General features: G+C 47.4%; 1 pseudogene; it reads right to left on the bottom strand.

Moving 5' to 3' along the window:
• Positions 1–15,991: 15,991 nt before the first annotated feature.
• On the bottom strand, positions 15,992–16,905 carry LOC102441269 (annotated as a pseudogene).
• Between the last annotated feature and the right edge of the window lie 1,935 nt (positions 16,906–18,840).

The following is an 18,840-nucleotide window of genomic DNA, read 5'->3' as shown; positions in this document are numbered from 1 at the left end:
AGCCCGCGGGCCGTAGTCTGCCCCCGGCTGGTATAGTCTGATGTTCTGGGATGAAAGGTTCTGTAAATGTCAATTATCTCCATTTGCTCTATCTCTGCTTCATTTATCTCTTCTTCTGGAGAATTCTCTAGCTCTTTCATTTTGGGGTTATTTCTTTTTTTTTTAATTATTTTTTTATTTTTTTAAAAATAATTAAATCTTTATTGTTCAGATTATTACATTTGTTCCTCTTTTTTCCCCCCATAACTCCCCTCCTCCCAGTTCCCACCCCACCCTCCGCCCTCACTCCCCACCCACTGTCCTCATCCATAGGTGCATGATTTTTGTCCAGTCTCTTCCCGCATTTCCCACACCCTTTCCCCCCCAAGCATAGTCAGTCCATTCCCTTTCTATGTCCCTGATTCTATTATAATCACCAGTTCATTCTGTTCATCAGATTATTTATTCACTTGATTCTTAGATTCACTTGTTGATAGATGCATGTTTGTTGTTCATAATTTGTATCTTTACCTTTTTCTTCTTCTTCCTCTTCTTAAAGGATACCTTTCAGCATTTCATAATACTGGTTTGGTGGTGATGAACTCCTTTAGGTTTTCCTTATCTGTGAAGCTCTTTATCTGACCTTCAATTCTGAATGATAGCTTTGCTGGGTAAAGTAATCTTGGTTGTAGGTTCTTGGTATTCATCACTTTGAATATTTCTTGCCACTCCCTTCTGGCCTGCAAAGTTTCTGTTGAGAAATCAGCTGACAGTCGTATGGGTATTCCCTTGTAGGTAACTGAGTCTCTTTCTCTTGCTGCTTTTAAGATTCTCTCTTTGTCTTTTGCTCTTGGCATTTTAATTATGATGTGTCTTGGTGTGGTCCTCTTTGGATTCCTTTTGTTTGGGGTTCTCTGTGCTTCCTGGACTTGTAAATCTATTTCTTTCACCAAGTAGGGGAATTTTTCTGCCATTATTTCTTCAAATAGGTTTTCAATATCTTGCTCTCTCTCATCTTCTGGCACCCCTATTATTCTGATGTTGGTACGCTTGTAGCTGTCCCAGAGGCTCCTTACACTATCTTCACACTTTCGGATTCTTTTTTCATTTTGCTTTTCCGGTTGGGTGTTTTTTGCTTCCTCGCATTTCAAATCTTTGACTTGATTCTTGCGCTCCTCTGGTCTGCTGTTGGGAGTCTGTATAATATTCTTTATTTCAGTCAGTGTATGCTTACTTTCTAGTCGGTCCTTTATCACACCATCGAGGGTCTCATTAGATTTCCTGTACATCTCATCAAGTTTATCGACAGCCTCTAGAAGCCTCTTGAGAGACCTCAAAAGTGTGGTTTTGAATTCTATATCCAGTAGCCTGCTTTCCTCCGGTTCTGTCCTTTGTGGCCTGTTTCTTTGTCTTGGCATTTTTTTATGCTTCACTGTGTCGATAGAGTGGCTTTCCATGTTAAGTGTCCCAGTTACCTGAGGTAGACACTCTTGGTGCACCCCCTTGTGGTCTCTGTGAGCAGTCTTGTAGTCAAGCCTTGATTGTTGTAGGTAATTACTACTTGACCTCCAGGCCAACTGGCTGTGAGAATCAGCTGTGTTTGCAGTGGGAGAACTTCTGTCCTCTAGGGAGGTGCTAATCTAGTCTTTGCCTGAGGCTATCTGGCAAATGGCTCTGTGCAGGGCTTGGGCGGGGCGGGTCCCACAGGATCAACAGGGCGGAGGAGGGAGCAGTTATGGTTGCTCTCAGTCCGTCCCCAGGGGCTCTGCCTCTCTGTCCCAGCAACCGCTGCAAACCTTGGAGGGACTGAAGCCAGACAGTCCCGCTTCTCCCGTTTGAGTCTGGGTCCCTAGAGACTCGCCCGGATCTGGAGCTCAGAGTCTGAGGCTCCCTCCAGATTGAAACAGTCAACCGCGCCCTCAGCCACCAGCCCGTGCTGTGCGCACTCCACACCTTAGTATTTTACTTCAGCACTGCGCCTCCTCTGATTCTCGTTTCCCCCTAGTTGTAGAACTTCCACTCAGCCAGCCTTCCTGTGGTTCTGGATGATGTCCGTTCTGTCTTTTAGTTGTATTTTTGAAGTGGTTGTTTGAGGCAGCAAACTCCCGCGTTAACCTATGCCGCCATCTTGGTTTCTCTTCGGGGTTATTTCTTTGTCTCCTCATTTTGGCTTTCTGTTTGGGTTTGTGACTATGTATTAGGTAGATCCTCTATACTCTCAATCTCTAGTGCAGGACAGTGTTAAAGGCTGTTTCTGACTAATTAGATTAGGAATAGACTCAAAGCCTCCAGAGACCACCTCTGCCTATGGACTGATAGGATTCTGATTTGAATTGCGCCCCCCAGGTAACCGTCCTCAGGTGTGGAGAGAGTTTTTTTCAACAGGGTGGGGCAGTTGTTTCTGCCTGGAGGTTAATTGTTATTTTTAATCTCTTAAGTCAGCGGTTCTCAACCTGTGGGTCGCGACCCCTTTGGCAGTCGAATGACCCTTTCACAGGGGTCGCCTAAGACCATCCTGCATATCAGATATTTACATTACGATTCATAACAGTAGCAACATTACAGTTATGAAGTAGCAACGAAAATAATTTTATGGTTGGGTCACAACATGAGGAACTGTATTTAAAGGGCCAGAAGTTTGAGAACCACTGTCTTAAGTGACCTCAGGGCAAGGTGTTTTCCAATAGGGTGTGTTGACTATCTTCCCCCCAGGCAAGGCAGATGTCTATGTGGGAAAGATGTCCTCCGCTGTGTGAGGGAATGACTCAGGACAGGAAACCTGGGGTGTCTGCCTTCTGAGTCCCCAGCCCTGGCTTCTGCTCTCACAGTTCCAGTCTGCTTCACCCTCCCTCTTCTGGAGCACAAAGTGGTGACCCCACAGGGAATTTTGTGCATTGGCCCTTAAAGATGGTGCCTGCATTTCCATCTGTCTTTCCCTGGCAGACAGCAACCCTGCTGCTTCTCCCAGCCAGATGTTATGTGGGTACCCTTCTCAGTTCTGGTGATCTCTGCTGGGGGGCCCAGCTTGGGGATTAGACCCCAGAGTTCCCAGTGGCAACCCCCACAGCTGAGATATCTCTCTGGGACTTTAGTTGCTATCTTTGGGTGCCCGGTCAACCCTTTCATGCTTCTGCCCCTCCTACCAGTCTCTATGTGGTCTTCACTTTCAGTCCTTGGGTATCAGGGTTCTCTCCTCGAGTTTTCTGTTGATTATTCAGGAAGTTTTTCTGTATTTTAGTTGTAATACCAGTTTGTTCCTGGGAGCATGTCTGTGCAGCATCCATTTACTCTGCCGCCATTTTTAATCTCTCCTCCATTTGGTCTAGTATTTCACTTAAAGCCGATATTTCTTTATTGATTTTCTGCTAGGTTAATCTGTTTAGAGCTGTCAATGGAATATTAACGTCCCCAACTATGATTGTGTTTTGATCTGTTTCTCCCTTTCGTTCAGTGAATAGTTGTTTTATACATTTTGGTGCTACCTGGTTGGGTGAATATGTATTAAGAAGTGTTATGCTGCCCTAGCTGGTTTGGCTCAGTGAATAGAGCGTCGGTCTGTGGACTGAAGGGTCCCTGTTTTGATTCTGGTCAAGGGCACTAATGCACAGGTTGTGGGCTCAATCCCCAGTAGGGGGTGTGCAGGAGGCAACCAATCAATGATACTCTCTCATCATTGATGTGTTTCTATCTCTATCTCTCTCCCTTACTCTCTCTTACATCAATATTTAAAATATTTTTTTAAATATATTTTGAAAAAAGAAGTGTTATGCTTTCTTGATGTAGTGTCCCCTTAATCATTATAAAGTGTCCATCTTTGTCTCTTGTTATCTTTGTTATCTTGAAATCTATTTTATCAGATATAAATATGTCTACACCTGCTTTTCTTGGATGTTATTTGCTTGAAGAATCATTTTTCCACCCTTTTTCTTTGAATCTACCTTTGTCTTTGCAGCTTAGATGTGTCTTTTGTAGGCAGCATGTGGTTGGGTTTTGTTTTTTGATCCACTCTGCCCCTCTTTATTGGTGAATTCAGACCATTTACTTTTAGGGTAATTATTGATCATAAATCAATAATTTTCTAAAGCCATTTATCTTTTGTTTTCTGGTAGCTCTGGGCCTCCATTGGTTCTTTTCCTTTGTGTTTCTGTCTGTTGTTTTTGTTTGGTGGTATTCCATACTTCTTTCCTCACTTTCCTCTTTTTTTAAAAGCTATGTGTCTGTTTTGGGAATTTGTGTGTGTGGTTACCATTAGGTTTATAAAAAACAAATTTGCATTTATACTGTAGTTTTTTTTTCTTTTGAGTGCATCTGATCTTCATCCTTCTTTGCCAGTTCAGACTTTTCTCCCTCTCCTTTAATGTTTTTGTTGTCACAAATTATTCCTGTTTATGCTGTAAGATTTTTGGTGATCTTACTCGTAGTATTGTGAACTTTTTTGTTTGTTTGTTTCATGTAGAATAAATTCCCTTGAGTATTTCCTGCAATGAAGGATTTCTGGTGATAAAATCCCTCAGTTTCTGTATGTCTGGGACATCTTTATTCCTCCTTCATATTTAAAGGATAATTTTGCTGGATATATTATTCATGGTTGGTAATTTCTCTTTTTCAGGTATTTGAATATTTGATTCCACTCTCTTCTGGATTATAGTTTCTGCGAAAAGTCAGATGAAATTGTGTTGGGTTTTCCTTTGTAGTCACTTTCTTTTCTCTGCCTACTTTGAGAATTTTTTGTCATTAATTTTTGACAGTATTAATACCAAGTGCCTTGGAGAGGGCCTTTTTGGATTGAAGTAACAAGGTGTTCTGTTTGCTTCTTGGATTTGAGGATCTAGTTCTTTCCATAGATTTGGGAAATTCTCATCCACTTTTTTTTTTTAAATAGACTCTCTGTTCCCTGCTCCCTTTCTTGCTCCTCTGGAATACCTATAATTCTAATATTGCTTTTTCTGATGGAGTCAGATAGTTCTCGTACAGCTCTTTCATATTTCTTTATGCTCAGGTCTCTCTTTTCTTTTCTCTGGATCATGTCTACATTCTTATCTTTGATATCACTCTTTCCTCCATCAGGTTGGCTCTGTTTTCTATGCTCAGTAGTTCACTTTTCTGTTATTGTTAGTCCTCACCCGAAGATATTTTTATTCCATTGATTTTTAGAGAGAGTGGAAGGGTTTGGGAGAGACAGAGACATCAATATGAGAGAGACACATCGATTGGTTGCCTTTCACACATGCCCTGACCAGAGGCAGGGATCGAGCCTGCAACCGAGCTATGTGCCCTAGACCAGAATCAAACCCAGGACCCTTTGGTCTGACACTCTATCCACTGAGTCAAACTGGCTAGGGCCAGTAGTTCACTCTTAATCTCCTCAATTGCATGCTTCATTACCAGGATTACTAATTGGTTCTTTTTTAAAGTTTCAAGCTCTTTGGTAAATTGATTTGTTTTCTGACTGCATTGAATTGCCTCTCTGTATTTTGTCACATCTTGTTGAGTATTTTCAGAACTGCAATCTTGAAATCTCTATCATTTATCACACATTTCCATGTGTTCCAGGGGATTTTTCATTTTCTTTCTGGTCATCCTCACTACTGTGTTTTTTCATGGTATTTGCTCTTCTCCTTTGCCTATGCATGTATCTCTGTCTAGATATGTGGTTGATAGCAGCTTTCTCTAAATAGGTCTTCCTACTATTTTCCTGTCATGATGCTGAATCACAAGATTTTTACCTCAGTGATCTCCCAGTCTTGACCTCCACAGGTTCTGTAATACAGTACAGCTACACTACTTGGGGGTGGGATTTGTTTTGCCATCACCATAATGGTGGTCCCTGACCTCTGTGGGGTCCCACCCGAAGCACCCTACTGGGATCAGGCACAGAGGGAAACAGTGACTCTTTATTTACAGATAATATGCCGCTGGACCTGACTCCAAGGGCAACAGGAAGCAAGGTTTGGGAGTCCAAGTGGCGGCAGGGCTCTGTGGTTCTATTTCTTTGTCTGATACACCACTACTCGGCTCAACAGTGGAGAGCCACATGGCAGAACCCCATGCTCTGTCAAGCATCTGCTGACTCAGACACTGCTTGCTCCCTCACTGCTTGCCCTGCTGGGCTGCCCTCCATCCCCCACAGCTGTTTTCCTGGACAATGGAAGCACCTGTTACCACAGGCTTCCTTGCCTCTCCAGGCTGACCCGCAAGCTCTCACTGCAGGGCCGCGTCTGTGGGCTGTCTGCACTTTCCTACCTTCTCATCTCCCTATTTATTCCTGCTTGCCCATCCTTAATGTTTCAGTGTGTGGGTCTCTCAGATGTGTGTCAGTGTTGAACAGGGATTTCTTTGTGGAATTATATTTGGTTAACTTGTTAACATTTCAGGGGGAGAGGACAAGGCGCGTTCTCATGAAGGCATTCTTCTGATGTCACCCTAAACTTCTTGAGTATAGAAACCCTGCTTACCTTATCACTACTGTAGCCTAAACATTTTGACACATCACAGGTACACAATAGAGGAATTCAGGAGATAGAAAAAGGCTGGCGATAATAGGTTTAACAGAACAGAGAAAACACTTCAAGAAATAATTCAGGCCCTGGATAGTGTGTCTGAGTTGGTTGGAGCATCATTCTATACAATGAAAGACTGTAGGTTCAATTCCCCACCAGGGCACATACCCAGGTCGAGCGTTCAATCCCCTGTCAGTGTGCTTGTGGAAGGCAGCTAATCGATGTTTCACTCTAACATAGGTGTTTCTCTCTCTCTCTTTCTCTCTCAAAGTCAATAAAAGTTATATATAATATATTCAGTAGTTTCCCAGAACTTAGGTTATAAATTTATAGAATGGCAGGGTCCATTGATTTAAGCACAATGGGAGGGGGACATCATGCAAAGGCATATCAAGAAATTTAAGAGTGCGCAGGTAAGACCCTTTAAGCTTACAGAAATAAATTAGGTCACACACACACACACAGGATTGGGAATCAAAGGTCAATAGCAACAGTGGAAGCAGAAGACAGTGGAGCAATGCCTTTGAAATTCTGAAGGAAATTCTTTCCAACCAAGACTCCTACACTCAATGAACCTATCAAGTGTGAAGGTAGGAGACATTCCCAGATATTTAACATTTCAAAAATTCAACTTCCTCACTGGTGCGCAGCTGCTTCCTCACTGTGGGAACCCTGATCACAGTACGCTGGATGTTCAAGGCCAATTGAGTGTGGGGGCCCTGTCCAGAGTACGCCAGATGTTCAAGGCCAATTTGCCATGCGCAGGTGCAAAAGCAAGGACACAGCATTCTTACTATATATGCACTGCGCAGGCGTGCCTCTCTATATCCCAAATACGAATGTCACTATTTGGCAAGAAGCCTCTTTTGTCTGAGTTGGTATAAAGATGTGTTGCTGACCAGCTGGTGCGCAGCTGCTTGGTATGGCTTCTGTGTTTGTACTGTATTAGCAAGGACTACTTTGTGTAACGGCTTTGTTAGCAATGGCTCCTATGTTTGCTGGGCTGCTCTGTGAAGTTACTTGTAAGAACTGTTTTGTCTGATGGCTCCTTGTTAGCAATGGCTACCTGGTCTGCAATAAAGACTCTCTTATACGCAATGATGACTTCTCATGTCTTCACTTAATACCCGGCATCCGTGAAAGTCCAGTTCCTAGTGGAGGACGACCTGTGCACCCACAGTTGGCATAGTCGAGCAGGATCAAGGAGTAAGTACTCTCACAATTGGTGCAGTGAGCAGGGTCCAGGAGAGTGTGGAGGATTCAGGAGTAAGCACTCCGACACACACCCGCTTCTCAGGAAGCTGTGGATAATGTTTCACCAAAATGAATGAAGTTAAGTGAAATTTCAAGACAGCGGTGGAGTAGGTGATTCTTTCTTCTACCTCTTCCCAGAAACAAACTGGAAGTAAAACTAAATTGGAGAAGATTCATCCTGAATTAACAACTGCAGACTGGCTGAAGAGGAGACATTTAAAAAGGGAAGGGCAGAAACCATGTGAGCCTGGTGGGAATGAGTGGATTGTGAGAGGGGCTGGGTCCACTTCCGTGGGCGACAGGCCAAGCATGCTGAGGGATATCTCAGCTGCAGGAGGTGGGGGGAGGTTCTCCTGAGGAGTGAGGTCCAGGCACCTCGTCTGGAGGGCTAGAGCCAGGAACAATAACCCACAGAGCATCCAGCTGTGGAAGGCAGCAGGGCTTCGGTCCACCAGGGAGAGACGGAGTGCGCCAAAGACAAAGCCACTTAGGAAAAAACCAAAGCACAACTGTTAGGTCGTAGGGAAGCCCAGGAGGGATGCATGCCACCGCAAGGCAGATGGTGACGGAGATACTGGACCCTCCCTGGAATTCCTAACAGGTCAACGTGCCAGACAGATGGCAACAGACTCCTTCCCGGAAACTGTGACGACCCCCGCAGCGGGAACTCCCACAGCTCATGCCCCCCCCCCCCCCACTAAACAGCTGTATAAAAAAACAGTGCCTCCTTCCCTGTTGGCGCAAATTCACTGGCCCCGCCTTTGGGACTCATGGATCTCACCCTGGGACGCAGATTAAAGCTTCTCTTTTCCTCCTTTCTGAATGACTCACTCGGCTCTCTTTGTTTCCTGCGCTACGAACTTTACAGCAGCCACTCACCCTGGGCTTGGCAGAGGGAGGTTGGTATAAACTGGAGTTACCTGGGGAGCTGATAGGGTAGGAGGCACTGGGGAGAAATGTGGAGCAGCTACCAGGATACCTGCGCTCGGTCATCCCCCTCCTGATACAGCAGCAACCATTTTTCCTGAGAAGTGCAAGCCCCGCCTAGCAGCAGCAGCCTGGGGAAAGGCAATTACCCTTTCCTCAGGGATACAGCTTACCCCACCCTAAGGAATCCCACTTTCCCTCCCTGCACCTCCACCCCTGCTGAGGAGGCAGCAGCAGAGGCCAGGCCACACCTCTGGGCAGTCTCCAGGTGCATCAGTGGTGGAGGGCCATTCCCCCCACTGTCTTCAGAACCTGACTGGCACTTCCCCCTCATGGGAGAGAGCTGATAGAAACTCCAGGCTTCCAGCAGACCCCATAGATGGCCTCTGAGAGGCTCAGCCCTGCCAAGGTCAAAGAAATATTCTGGGACAGACTGAGACGTGTGGCTCTGGGATGGGGGAACACACACACAATCTTCCCTGAAGTCAAAATGGCACCTCCCACACAGAGACCCAGAGATTCCATCTGCCAGGTTCCACCAAAAGCCCTTTCAGAAACAGCCTTTTCAGTGACTAAGTCTGACAGCCAGCTGGCAGGAGGAGGTGGGTGAAGGCCGATCCTGAGGTGCCTTGGGATATTTCCTGACATTCCCTTGGGCCCCGTGCTAATAAGCTGGCCGTACAGTGCAGGTTGGCTACTCTTGTGCAGCAAGTCCTATGGGGGCAGCCACAAACTGTGGATCACTTGAAGCTTCAAACAGATTGCCAAGAGCCAAATGTGGACAGATTCCGACTGAAAGGGCGAGGACTACGCCCTCCATCTTACCCTGTGTCCTCCATTTTGGGGAAGACATGTGCTCAGGAAAGTACCTTCTTCCCGGAAGCCCAGGCCTCTGCTGGCCACGCCTGGGATTTCTTTAAACTAACCAATGACAATCCAGGGACGTGCGCGCCATAGAGATGACCACATCCTGTGTAACAAGACCCGACTTGCGCCTGGCCAATCGGCAGGGCCCACAGTCAGCTCCCCTCTCCTCACTCCACCCCCTATTAAAACCCTGTGTTTCCCACGCCATCTCACTCTGCTTCCTGTTGCTGCGTTGGCCAGGAGGGGGAGTCGAGCTAGCTCAAAATAAAGGATCCTCTGCTTTTGCATCGGACATGGCTGGCTCCCTGGTGTGGTCTTTTGGGGATCTTGAGATCTGGGCATAACATTTGGGGGCTCGTCCGGGATCCCCAACACCATCCAGGGACCCCCCTAGCGCGGAGGGCCTGACTGACCGCGGTAGGTGTCTGTGTCGTTGTGTGTTTGTATCTGTCCTGTGTGAGCTCACTTCTGAAATCTGTAATCGCCTGGAATGATCCAAGTAGTGGACGCACAGGAGGATCAAGGGCAGGAGGAGTCGGGGGACGCCTCGATCCTCCATCTGTAGGGGTGTAGCTTTGCTTCCGCGGAGTCAGAAGGTCTGTAGAAGCCCCTTAATCTGAGACAGGCGGGTCACTCCCGCTGGTTGGCGAGCAGCCATCGTTTTCGGTTTTTGCTTCCATGGAGTTGGAAGATTATTTTGGTTTCGCTTCCATGGAGTTGGCCCTTCCTACCTCCACACCCTCCAGAGCCAGAACCCATTCTTGCCTTGCAGGAAGCGGAGAAGAGGGAGGAGAAAAAAGCCACCCTGCCGTCAGCTCCAGCTCCCCCCTACCCGGTTTTGCAGGGGGGAACTGGAGAAGAGTTAATTTTTCCTCCCCCGTATCATTTCCACAGGATGCCGGAGAGATTCGATCCTGCCCCGTCACGGGAAGCTGACGCAGTTCCTGGAATGGCTGGGGGCGGAGTTCCGGGAGTGGCTGGGGGCGGAGTTCTGGGAGTGGCTGGGGGCGGAGTTCCCGGAGTGGCCGCGGTTCCGGTTCTGGTAGGAGGCCTGCCTCTCACCCGGCAAAGAGCTCAACGGGAGCTGTCTGTCGCAGCACCCGACTCCACTATCAAGACCCTGCCCTTACGGGCCGCTGGACCCCCGGATGCGGATGGTAACCAGCCCCATTTTTACTGGCCTTTCGCAACTAGCGACTTGTATAACTGGAAGGCACAGAACCCTAAGTTCTCCGAAAAGCCAGGGAGACTTATTGACTTGCTAGATTCTGTTCTTTTCACCCATCAGCCCACATGGGACGACTGTCAGCAGCTTTTACAGGTTCTGTTCACGACGGAAGAGAGAGAAAGGATCCTCAATGAGGCCCAGAAGATGGTTCCTGGTGTAGACGGAAATCCAACCACAAAACCAGGCCCAGATAGATGTCTCTTTTCCCTTAACTAGGCCTGAATGGGATTTCAACACGGCAGAAGGTAAGGAGAGGCTTGTGGTCTACTGCCAGACTCTAATGGGGGGTCTCCGCAGGGCTGCTAGAAAGCCCACCAATTTGACCAATGTAGGGAACGTACAGCAGGAAAGAGATGAGTCTCCAGCTGCCTTTCTAGAACGGATCATGGAGGCATATCGCACCTATACCCCCATGGATCCAGAAGCCCCTGAGAATAAGGCAGCTGTAATCACGAGTTTTATAAACCAGTCAGCCATGGACATTAGAAAGAAACTGCAGAGAATAGATAGATTAGGAGAAAAGAGTTTACAGGATTTACTGGCAGTGGCAGAGAAGGTGTTCAATAACCGAGAGCCCCCTGAGGATAGGCAAGCCCGAGCCATGGTGGCTGCCAGTGACAAGCAGACCCGAAACCTGGCCAAGATTCTGCTAGCCACCACCATGGAGTCCCCTGAGGAGCGGACCCTCCGCCTTCGCCAGCTTGCTGATGGCCAAAAAAGAGGTAAGGGAACCGCCCGGGGCGGGGGGTGGGGGAGGGGGGGGGGAGCTGCAACGGAACCAGTGTGCTTACTGCAAAGAGATAGGGCACTGGGTCCAAGAATGCCCAAAGAAGGCCAGTAAAAAGGAAAACAAGACAGACCGGGTGGAGGTCTTGGAGCTGGAAGGACTGAGTGATTAGGGGAGTCGGGGTTCGGACCCCCTCCCCGAGCCCAGGGTAACTCTTAGAGTGGAGGGGACCCCTGTTGACTTCCTTGTCGACACTGGAGCACAACATTCGGTTCTCCGCACACCTCAGGGGAAGCTAGCTAATAAAAAGTCCTGGGTGCAAGGGGCAACTGGCATGAGCCAGTATTCATGGACTACCCGAAGAACAGTAGATCTAGGAACGGGCCGGGTATCCCATTCTTTCATGGTAATACCAGAGTGCCCCTACCCCCTATTAGGACGGGACTTGCTAACCAAGATTGGAGCCCAAATAACCTTCAGACAAGGGGGGCCTCAGGTCACCGATGGCAAAGGCCACCCCATCCAGGTTCTGACTCTGAGACTGGAGGATGAATATCGCCTCCACCAGGGGGCGCCCCCAGTAGAGAACAATATGGACAGGTGGCTGCAAGAATTCCCCACAGCCTGGGCAGAGACGGGGGGAGTAGGACTGGCCGCCCACAGGGCCCCAACCCTGGTAGAGCTAAAACCAGGAGAAGGCCCGATAAGAGTAAAACAGTACCCTATGTCCCAGGAGGCTCGGAAGGGAATCCAGCCTCACATCTGGAGACTGCGAAGCCTAGGGGTACTGGTTCCATGCCAATCTGCCTGGAACACCCCCCTCCTGCTGGTCAGAAAGCCCCACACGAATGACTATCGACCAGTCCAGGACCTCCGGGAAGTAAATAAAAGAGTACTGGATATACACCCAACCGTTCCTAACCCATACACTCTCCTAAGCTCTCTGGCACCCTCTAGAGTCTGGTATACTGTATTAGACTTGAAGGATGCCTTTTTCAGCCTGCTGCTAGCGCCTCAAAGCCAACCCCTGTTTGCCTTCGAGTTGCACGACCCAGAGGAAGGCTACAGTGGACAATTAACCTGGACGCGATTGCCCCAAGGATTCAAGAATTCACCCACCATCTTCGACGAGGCGCTGCATGAAGACCTTGGTGAGTACAGGAGAGAGCACCCCAATCTCACCCTCCTTCAGTACGTAGATGACATCCTGATTGCTGCCGATACCGCCAAAGATTGTGAGCAAGGAACCAAAGATCTGCTGGTCACCCTAGGGACCTTAGGGTACCGGGCCTCTGCGAAGAAGGCTCAGATATGCCAAAAGAGGGTGAGTTACCTGGGGTACATGCTGGAGGGCGGACAGCGGCGGTTGTCAGACGCTAGGAAAGAGACAGTCTTGAAAATCCCTGCTACCACCTCCCGGAGGGAGGTGAGGGAATTCCTAGGATCGGCTGGCTATTGCCGCCTCTGGATACCAAGGTTGTGTCTGCCTGCAAGACCTGTCAACTTACAAAAGCAAGGGTCGGATCAAATGAAAAAGGGACCAGGCTCAGAGGCACCAAACCGGGAGCACAATGGGAGGTCGACTTGACTGAAATTAAACCAGGGAAGTATGGTTATAAATATCTTTTAGTATTTATAGACACCTTCTCTGGCTGGGTAGAGGCATACCCAACCAAGCATGAAACAGCTCAGACGGTGGCCAAGAAGCTGCTGGAAGACATCTTACCCAGGTATGGTTTTCCTGCTATGATAGGGTCCGACAACGGGCCAGCCTTTATTTCACAGGTAACGCAGGTAGTAACCAGGGCTATTGGGGCAAATTGGAAACTACATTGTGCTTATAGACCTCAGAGTTCAGGTCAGGTAGAGAGAATGAACAGAACTCTAAAAGAGACCCTTACCAAATTAACCATGGAGACTGGCGGGGACTGGGTGGCTCTCCTACTGTATGCCCATTACTGGGTAAGGAACTCCCCATACACCCTGGGCTTTACTCCCTATGAAATCATGTTTGGCAGGCCACCCCCTATCATTCCTAACCTTAAAGCTGACTTTCTCTCTGAATTTGAAAATCAAGAACTATCTCTTTCCTTAAGAGGGCTCCAGAGGGCGCACGAGGACATTTGGCCGTGCCTCTGCGCCATCTATGAGACCAGCCCAACCCCAACTCCTCATCGGCACAGACCAGGAGATTGGGTCTACGTCAGAAGGCATCACCGAGAAACTCTTGAGCCACGTTGGAAGGGTCCCTACACTGTGGTGCTGACGACCCCCACCGCTCTCAAGGTAGACGGTGTCGCGACCTGGGTCCATCACACTCACGTCTGGTCAGCGGACCCATCCATGGTCCGGAAAGACTTCATCACCAAATGGAGCGTCAATCGAGATCAACGCAACCCGCTCAAGCTCAAGCTACGGCGCGCTCGACCTGCCTGATGCTGGTAACATTGAATAGATTTAAATAATGCCTGCACCTTCATGGACATGGCTCCAAAAAGACAAGGACAATTCATAGGAAGGTCAGGAATAGACTTTAGTATCACATGTTTAGTAGCGAAAGATTTGGCTGCCTGAAGCGGCCATGATGCCAATATTATGTTTCATTGTGTTGATATGTTATATTAACCTTTAATTCTCTTGCAGGTTTGAATGTGTGTTGGCTGTCCTGGAAGGGAACTGTGTAAAGTGACCCCCAAAAGTAAAAAATGTCTAGCTGCCAAGAGGGCAGGTGTCCAACTGGGCAGAAAAGGGTGCTCATCAAGTTTTGGTCTCTGTTAAAAGACAGTTGACAGTTGGCAGCCTGTGCATTGATTGCAGGCCTGCGTAACCATGCCCATGTCAGGGGTAGTAAGCTGGGAAAGGCCTGTTTAGAATAGAAGGTCTGAGGCATGGTTATGCATAGAAAGAAAATTTAATGCCAACAAATACTATTCTGTCATAACTCTAAAAAATCCATGAAAAGAAATTGGCAAGAAAAATCAGAAAATCTTAGAGTAGGATCAGTACGTTTTTCTCCTCATGTAATTCCTCCGAAATCTGGCAATGCTAAATAAATACAGTAGATAAATTAATCCTAATTTGGCCTTTTAATAGCCATGGAGGAATTTTAAGAAGAAAACTCCTATTTCAATAGAAGTTGTTAAAGCTAAAATGGTTTCTTTCCCTTCCACTGGACCATTTGTTAAGCATATAGGGATAGTTCAGTTTTTTTTTTGTTTTGTTTTGTTTTTTTTAAATATATTTTATTGATTTTTTACAGAGAAGAAGGGAGAGGGATAGAGAGCCAGAAACATCGATGAGAGAGATCAATCAGCTGCCTCCTGCACGCCCCCCAGTGGGGATGTGCCTGCAACCAAGGTACATGCCCTTGACCGGAATCGAACCTGGGACCCCTGAGTCCGCAGGCCGACGCTCTATCCACTGAGCCAAACCGGTTCGGCAGGGATAGTTCAGTTGATAGTTCTGTTACCCACTATGGGCCTCTAGCAACGGTGAAACAGAAATACAGTCCGTCTCATGATTGAGCCGCAAGTTCCAAGACAAAGGGGGGAATGAAAGGGCGAGGACTACGCCCTCCATCTTACCCTGTGTCCTCCATTTTGGGGAAGACATGTGCTCAGGAAAGTACCTTCTTCCCGGAAGCCCAGGCCTCTGCTGGCCACGCCTGGGATTTCTTTAAACTAACCAATGACAATCCAGGGACGTGCGCGCCATAGAGATGACCACATCCTGTGTAACAAGACCCGACTTGCGCCTGGCCAATCGGCAGGGCCCACAGTCAGCTCCCCTCTCCTCACTCCACCCCCTATTAAAACCCTGTGTTTCCCACGCCATCTCACTCTGCTTCCTGTTGCTGCGTTGGCCAGGAGGGGGAGTCGAGCTAGCTCAAAATAAAGGATCCTCTGCTTTTGCATCGGATATGGCTGGCTCCCTGGTGTGGTCTTTTGGGGATCTTGAGATCTGGGCATAACACTGACTGTGGCTAGCACCAAAGTACCTCCCAGGAGGCCCAGAACAGGCATACAAAACAGGCAAATTCAGTCAACATAAGAGCGGATCCAAAGGGACTCCCAGCTGTCATTACACTCTGCCAAGACAACCTCCATTTGGCTTTTGTTGCATTATTTTCTTTCTCTTTCTTTCTTTCAAAATTCTCATCATTTTAATGGTCAATTGCTTCTGGTTGGCTCTGGAAGGTAGTTAAATAATAAACTTCAAGATCCCATGCCAGCACACTCACCCCCCTCAGCTCCCATCAACATTCCATGCCCAGTCAGAATCCCATGGCCTCAGACTCCCTGTGGGTTGCGGAAATCCACAGCTTAGTGTGGCAAGTTGAAAAAACCCTTGGTACATTTGCGATCTGTGTTATTTTTTAAAAAATAACAACTATTAAACCAAACACCTTCCCGGGCTTCGTTGTCTCATGGAGCAAAAAAATGTTCCTGTGCGACCTGCAGACTCTGCTGTCTGCTGTGGGCCGTCTGCCTGCTCCCTCGGGGAGTGCAATCATATAGCGTAGAGCTCGTACACCTCTTTACACAGTACACCAGGGCGGCGAGTGCTATCATGTTGTGCAGTTTCTTTCTGTGCAAGTGGTCCTTCCGGACAAGCACCACGGGGGTGGAGGAGGTGAGTGTGTGCAGGGGCAGGCGGGACAGTTCATAAGTGTTGTACTCCACCTGGTACTTGCAGCAGGGGTCAAACTGCCAGGAGATGCCGTAGAGGGTGCAGCAGGCCAGGCTCAGCACGCCCGCGGGCAGGGAGATGTAGTGGGAGTAATCTAGGGGCAGTGCCAGTGGGGTGAAGAGGCAAGCAGTGCCTGCCAGCATGGTGGTCTTGTGCAGATAGTTGCCCACGGTGATCCAGCGCGCAGTCTCATCGCCAAGGGGTGGGCTCGATCACAATGTACTTGTACTGGGCTTCCAGGGCCTGCTCCAGCTCATACTCAAACTGGTCTTGTGCGTTCTCCCCATTGTAGATCTCATGCACAATGTAACAGTCTGTGCCGACAAGCTCACCATTCCAGCAAGCACGGAGAACTCAGTGCGCAGGGCCCCGAGAGAGTGAAGACAAGGAGCCCACGGGGGCAGGCGGGGCCGTCTGTGAGCTGATCCAGGCTGGCACCCAAGTGGCAGAACACACAGGTACCTACGCTGTGGGCATGTGTGTCTCAAAGATGTCGACAGGCCAAGTGGCAGTCTGTTTCGTGTGCTCACTGCCAGTGTGCTGAATTTTAGACAAGAATTCAGGTTACAGCTCAGAGTCTGATGTTCTTCATTACAAACATTGTTGATTTCCTCTCTCGGGCGCCTCCGCTGCCCTGGCCCAAGCGCCTCCGTCCCCATGCGGCCATCTTGCAGACTCTTGGCTCGCGGACGCCTGGCTTGGCGGCCTGGGCAGCGCCTCTTTATTTTCTTTTATTTCTTTATTATTTTTGTCTTTTTTCTTTTATTTTTCTATTTTTTCCTTCTTTTTGTTGTTTTTGTTGCTAATCCTTACCCGTGTTTCCATTGATTTTTAGGGAGAACAGAAGAGAGAGTGAAAGACAGAAACATCCATGTGAGGGAAACATCAATTGGTTGCCTTTTGCACCAGCTCTGACCAGGGCCTGGGCCAGAGAGGAGCCTGCAACCAAGGTACGTGCCCTTGACTGGGAATGAACCAGGGACCCTTTGGTCTGCAGGCCAACGCTCTATCCACTGAGCCAAACCAGCTAGGGCTATTTCTTTTCCTTATTCTATTTTTTATTTTGCATTCTTTCACTTCGTTTTTCATTTATCTTTTTTCCTTTCCATATTTTTCTTTCTTTTCTTTTTTATTGTGTTCCTTTTCCTATCCTTTACTTATGTTTTCTTCTTTCCCTTCTTTCATATTTTTTTCTTCCCCAATTTTTCTTCTTATATTTTTATTATTCTTGTTCTCTTTTCTCTTTCCTAATTCTCTTTTCTTTTGTGGTTGTTTTGACTGTGGTTGTTGGGGTCTTTTGTAGGTTTTGTTTTGTTTTGTTTCTTCTGTCAGCACCTATACAACAGCTCACACAACAAGGTGAGCCACTAATGTACAGAAGAGCAAAAATCAGACCCAATGACAGGAGAACCCAAATAAACCACACGAGGGACATTCCTAGAGCATCCAGCTCAGGAGATCAAAGAGACTGCACCACTAGGTCCTACAAAACACTTAATACACAAGGCCACCCCACAAAGACTGGGTGGTATAGCAGTTCTATATAATACATAGAAACAAACACAGAGAGCTTACTAGTAAATGGGGAACAAATAAATAACCCCCAAATGAAAGGAAAAGAAGAAGCTCCAGAAAAAGAGCTAAATGAAATGGAGGTAAGCAATTTATTACACATAGACTTCAGAGTAATGGTTATAACTATGCTCAAGGTACTTAGAACTACATAAAACTTAATGGAAACTACAAGGAACTTAGTGGCAGCTACATCAGGATGAAAAATGAGCCCTGGCTAGTTTGCTCAGTGGTTAGATTGTTGGCCTGTGGACCAAAGGGCCTCAGATTCAATTCCAAGTCAGGGGCACATACCTCAGTTTCAGGTTCCCCAGCAATAGTAGAGGTGCATGGGGTAGGCAACCAATTGATGTGTCTCACATCAATGTTTTTTTCTCTCTCTTTCTCTCTCTCTTCCCCTTCTACTCTCTCTGGAAGGCAATGAAAAAAAAACCCACAAAAACCCTCAGGTGAGGATTAAGAAAAAAAAAAAAAGATGCCCTAGCCGGTTTGGTTCAGTGGATAGAGCGTTGGCCTGCGGACTGAAGGGTCCCAGGTTTGATTCTGGCCAAGGGCACATGCCTAGGTTGCGGGCTCGATCCCCAGTAGGGACCATACAGAAGGCAGCGATCAATGATTCTCTCTCATCACTGATATTTCTATCTCTCTCTCCCTCTCCCTTAATCTCTGAAGTCAATAAAAAAAAAGTATTTTAAAAGTAGGTTGCTTGAAGCAGAGGATCGAATCAGTGATTTGGAAGAAAAGGTAGGAAAAAACACCCAATCAGAGCAATAAAAAACCAAAATTTTTTGAATGAGGATAGTTGAAGGGAACCTTGGGACAATAAGAAACATATGTTATCCCTATCATAGAGGTTCCCAAAGGAGAAGAAAGTGTGCAAGTGATAGAAAAGCTATTTCAAGAAAAAATGGCAGAAAACTTCCCCACCTTGTGGAGAAAAGTCACTCAAGTTCAGCAAGCACAGAGGGTCCCAATCAAGATGAAACCAAAGTGACCCACATCAAGATTCATCATATTTAAAATAGGCAAGATTAAACACTAAGAGAGAATATCAAAGGCAGCAAGAAAGAAACAGCCAGCTACCTACAAGGGTGTTC

Source organism: Myotis lucifugus, unplaced genomic scaffold, assembly GCF_000147115.1.
Source record: "Myotis lucifugus unplaced genomic scaffold, Myoluc2.0 scaffold_521, whole genome shotgun sequence".
In the NCBI taxonomy this organism is placed as follows: Eukaryota; Metazoa; Chordata; class Mammalia; order Chiroptera; family Vespertilionidae; genus Myotis; species Myotis lucifugus.
Note: the sequence above shows the minus strand (reverse complement) of the source record. Positions and strands in the feature narration are given on the sequence as shown.